Source organism: Megascapheus bottae, chromosome 2 (assembly GCF_031878675.1).
Source record: "Megascapheus bottae isolate mThoBot1 chromosome 2, mThoBot2.hap1, whole genome shotgun sequence".
Taxonomy (NCBI): domain Eukaryota; kingdom Metazoa; phylum Chordata; class Mammalia; order Rodentia; family Geomyidae; genus Megascapheus; species Megascapheus bottae.
The window spans coordinates 7,940,536-7,945,836 of NC_143510.1; the positions used below are offsets into that span (position 1 = coordinate 7,940,536).

Here is a 5,301-nt window from a genome sequence, read left to right on the forward strand (position 1 = left end):
AAATCTTATCTCAAACCTGTAGATAGGAAATGCGAAGCTGGGTGCTGATGCCCTCTGATGCCCTATACCTAAAATCCAGGATGACGAAGAGGCTGAAATAGGAGGGTACAGTTCAAAACTAGTCGACATAAACCAATCTGGGAGACTCTTATCTCCAACCAGTCATGAAGAAGATGGACGTGGACCTGTGGCTAAGGTGTTAGAGCACGACCCTTGAGCAAAAGAGCCAAGCAAGAATGCAAGGCCCAGCACTGGTGCTCACACACACACACACACACACACACACACACACACACACACATACACAAGACTATGAATTCTTAATCTGAATCAACAAATGTCCTGGCATCATTTTAAGAGTCATATCTCATATGCTTTGTCAAGAAGGTTCTGCTCTCTCAGCTGGTTTCCTTTGGTGAAGAACAGTTCAGACAGCACTTTGGGGTCCTTTGGTTTCAGCTGCAGAGCGTGGTCGATTGCACTGAGCGCCTGCAGAGGTAGCATAGGGAGAACTGATCAATGGAGCTTGATCAAAAAAGCCTAGCAGAGATGATGAGATTCAGTCTGTTTCTTCACATCTATTAGCCGGGTGAACCACACTCTTCATCTCCTCTGATTTCCTCATGCAGCATTCACGGCCCTGACAAAAATCTATGTGTTCTATTCATGGGCCAGTCCCCACTGCCCTCTGGTGGAGCAGACTTCCCTCATAGCACCAACAGATCTTAGTTTTCTCCTAAGCCCCAAAGCTTCTCCCAAGATTCTTTCTCAAGGCTGGTGCTCAACCATATAAGCTATGTCTCCAGTCTTGCATTTTGCTAGTTAATTGGAAATGAGAGTCAGTAGGGGGGGCTGGAAATGTGGCTTAGTGGTAGAGAGCTTGCCTAGCTTGCATGAAGCGCTGGGTTTGACTCCTCAGCATCACATAAACAGAAAACATTGACAGTGATGCTGTGGCTCAAGTAGTAGAGTGTTAGCCTTGAGGAAAAGAAGCTCAAGGACAGTGCCAGGCCCTGAGTTCAAGCCCCAGAACTGGCCAAAAAAAATGTCAGTGGAGGGGCCGGGAGTTTGGCCTAGTGGTGGAGTTCTTGCCTAGCATGCATGAAGACCCGGGTTCGGTTCCTTGGTACCACATACGTAGCAAAAAGCTAGAAGTGGTGCTGTGGCTCAAGTGGTAGAGCCCTAGCCTTGAGAAAATCCAGGGACAGGGCTCAGGCCCTGAGCCCAAGCCCAGCACTGGCAAAAAAAAAATGTCAGTGGACTTAGTACTCAGGCTGGCTTTGAGCCATGATTCTTCTGAGTTCCTAGGATTGCAGGCATGAGTCCAGCACTGGACTGGCTATCTGAGAAAATTCTGGCAGTGGTCAATGGATATGCCCTAAGGGATTGTGACAGGACTCCACGTAGTACCAGGCAGAAGATATAGCCCACCAATACCACACTTTCCAGAGTTAGCCTGAGAAAACGGTGATAGCAAGACCAAGAAGGAGCTAAGCATATTTCAAAGGAGCTCAGGAGTTCAGGGATACCTGTGCAAAGCTGCTAAGATCCAATACTAACGAAGTCACCCTCCTCTGACCAGGACTCAGCTGGAGACCCACACACATGCACATCTCTTCCTCAGGCCCAGCTTGGTCTGTACCTTGTCCTGGTGTTCTTGCTTGCTGTAAATGGCGGACAGGAGGCGATAGCATTCGAGGCACTCTGCCTCTTCCACCACCATGAGACTCACAATCTGCTCTGCTTCTTCTGTCTGCTCCATCACTGCCAGAACCTGTGCCTGCAAAATCACGGGGCTCTCATGTCTCAGGGTGCATGCCTTTGCTTGCTTGTTTGCTGAATTTTCTAGTACTAGGGCTTGAACTTAGGGCCTCCCATCTGCTCCCTTTCCTTTCTAGGCTAGTGTTCTACTGCTTGAACCACACCTACAGCCAGGCTAAAACAGCTGCTTATTTTGGAGGAGTCTCTCAAGGTGTCTCCTGTAGGGGTTGGCACTGGAACCTCAGTCCTCTAGATCTCAGACTCCTGGGTAGGTCCAATTATAGGCATGAAACTACATCAAGGCCTGTGACTGGCAGGAATGACAGCATTAGTCCAGAGAAATGCCTTTTGCCTCTTCAGAAAAAAAGTGACAAAAGCTGAGCACGAGTAGCTCACGTATGTAATACCAGCTACGCAGGGGGCTGAGATCTGAAGATCACAATTCAAAGCCAGCCCAAGAAAGTAAGTCCAAGAGACTTATCTCCAATAAGAAAAGCTGGAAGTAGCACTATGGCTCAAGTGGCAGAAAACTCTAATTTCCTTTTTTTGGGGGTCAGTCGTGGGGCTTGGACTATGGGCCTGGGCACTGTCCCTGAGCTCTTTAGCTCAAAGCTACCGCCCTACCCCTTGAACCACAGCACCACTTCAGGTTTTCTAGTGGTTAACTGGATATCATTATCTTGAGTGCCCAGGCTGGCTTTGAACCTCGATCCTCAGATCTCAGCCTCCTGAGTAGCTAGGATTACAGTTGTGGACCACCATTCCTGGCTATTTTCTTATAATTTTAACACAATATTGTAATCAAAAGGCTAGTATAATTTGGATACATCTAAAAAATTGAGATTTCAAAATTTAAATAACATTATTATTGGTATCAAAGTTGATTTGTGTGTGTGTGTGTGTGTGTGTGTGTGTGTGTGTGTGTATACTGTTGCTCATATTCATGGACTCGCACTCCTATATGACTTTTCCACTCAAGAATGGTGTTCTGCTTGCCTAGCATGCATCAAGACCCGGGTTTAACTCCTTGGTACAATATACATAGAAAAAACTGGAAGTGGTTCTGTGGCTCAAGTTGGCAGAGCTCTAGCCTTGAGCAAAAAGTGTCCAAGGACAGTGCCCAGGCCCTGAGTTCAAGCCCAGGCGCTGAGTTCAAGCCCAGGACAGGCAAAAACAAAAAAAAATAAAAGAATGCTGCTCTCTTGACACACAACTGTGTTTCTAGCTTTATGTTAGCTAAATGAAGAAAAGAATCTCTTGGACTTTTCTGCCTGGGTTAGCTTCAAATAAGCTCCTGATTATCTAGCATTATAGGTATGAGTGATCAGCGCTCAGTTGTTTTTTCTGACTTTCACACACCCCTGCAGGTATGCTACATAATTTTCTCCTTTTTCAGAGCTATATGCTAACATATTTAGACCTCAGGGGAAAATGATACCTATATGTAATTCTCACATGGGCCAGAAAATAAATACACACATGTGAACATGTACATGTATACATGCTTGCATAGATATGGTGATATACACAATAACAGTAATTAGGGCCAAAGATTTAACTCACTGATAGTGCAGTTGCCTAACAAGTGCAAGGCCCAGAGTTCAATCTCTAGCACTGTAAGTAAAAAAGAAGCTGACTGAAGAGGCTGAGATTTGAGGATTGTGGTTTGAAGACACTCTAGGCAGAAATGATCCTTGAGGCTCTCTATCCAGTTAGCCAGCAAAAAGCCAGGTTGGAGATATGGCTCAATTGGTAGGACACCAGCCTTGAGCAAAAAGTCAAACTAGAGTGTTAAGCCTGAGTTCAATTCCCAGCACTGGCAACAAAGAAAGGAAGAAAAGAAGTATGGAAAGAAGAGAGGAAGAAGGAAGAAAGAAAGGAAGGAAGAAGGAAGGAGGGAAGGAAGGAGACAAACGAAAGGAGGGAGGTATGGAGACAAAGAGAGTCCTGAAACTGCCGTAAGTGCTATGGATGTAGTGTCTGGTGGCTGCACCCAGTCAGGAATTTGGACAGAAGGGATGCTGTCTCTGGCACCGTCCCTGCAGCCCCGTGTGTGTGCATAAGGGGCTATCCCCAGCGCCCCTCCTCTCCTGCCCCTCACCAGTGCCAGGCGCAGCTCCCTCTGCGAAGGATGTAGTGCTGCAGCTTCCCTGTAAATGTGCAGGGCATCCTCAAGCCGGCCCCTGTTGTAGTAGAGAGCTCCCAGGGGAGACAAGACCTCAGCCTTGCGTGCCACCTGCAGGGCGCTGCTTTTGGGAAAAGAGAAAGCATCATTGTTTTCTAAGAGGCACATTTCCAGAAGCAGATTGAGGAAGGACTTCTAGGCTTTGAGACTCTGCTTCAACTTTTGCTTTCTTTTCTTTTTCTTTTCCTTTCTCTTTTTTTTTTTTTTTGGTGCTGGTATTGGGAAGTAAACTCAGGGCTTTGTGTCCTTGCTTGGCTTTTTCACTTGAGGCTGGCATTCTACTAGTTGATTCACACCTCCACTTCCAGGTTTTGGCAGATAAGAGTCCCCAAGACTTTCCTACTTGGACTGGCATTGAACCTCAGTCCTCCGATCTCAGCCTCCTGAGCAGCTAGGATAATGGCATGAGCACAAGTGGCTAGCTTCCTCTTTAGTCTTTTTGTGTCCAGATCAAGGTTTAATAAGAAGCTGGTCGTGAGCAGCCCAGAACGTAACGACCTCAGCTGTCCCTCTGCTGGACTGTCCTAGCCACAGCAGGACAGTCTCCTTAATGGAGATGAACGTGCTGGTGTTCTGAGGCCAATCTAGTCCTCATCCCCCCTCACTTCTGAAATGGAATCCAGAACACTCTGCACTCACTACCACAGACATGGATTCCTCCCCTGGTCTAACCAGCAGGAAGACAGAAGTCACTCTTAGGACACTAGTTACACCACTGTATTGTTCTCTTTGGAAACAAGAATTGGTGTAGCTCAAATTGGCAATAATTGTCCCTATTCTGAGAGCCTGTGTGTTTCAACTTACTGAAAAGTTAGTGTGAGATTGCAAAAGTATCTGGGAAAGTTAAACAGTATAGAAAAGCAACGGTACCGTTTATAGCACTCTTCAGCCAGGGACCTGTAGAGTCTGCCCAGATTCACCATGGCCACGTGATGGCCTGGGCTAAGCCTGACGGCCTCCCGGTAGTGGGCAGCTGCCTTCTCTGAAGACCCTGCCACCAGGAGAAGAGTGAAAAGGAAAGGCCGTGGTCACTGCATGGCTCTGGCTCTCTTTTAGAAGCACAATCATAGTGGCCTCACTTGGATCCAGGGATGGGGAACACGTTTTTACTGCCAAGGAGATTTCAATTGTGTGTGTGTGTGTGTGTGTGTGTGTGTGTGTGTGTGTGTGTGTGTATCCCGATTTGAACTCAGGGCCTAGTTACTGTTTCTTAGCCCCCCAGAGAAGCTTGGGAGTGCCAAGGCTTTAGAACAGCCTCAAGTTCTACACAGAGCTGGTCTTTTGTTGATCACATTATCATCCCGATTATGCCTTTTTTGAACAGAAGACACCAAAAGCCATTATGTCACAGAGGC

The 5,301-nt window shown here is 46.9% G+C and overlaps 1 long non-coding RNA gene across 1 annotated transcript; it reads right to left on the minus strand.

Moving 5' to 3' along the window:
* Nucleotides 1-369: 369 nt before the first annotated feature.
* LOC150066346 (uncharacterized) lies at nt 370-4,802 on the minus strand. The gene is made up of 3 exons (XR_016532945.1): nt 3,863-4,802; nt 1,530-1,780; nt 370-489 (listed from the first exon to the last, which is right to left on the minus strand). It is a non-coding gene; the product is annotated as an uncharacterized LOC150066346 (long non-coding RNA).
* Between the last annotated feature and the right edge of the window lie 499 nt (nt 4,803-5,301).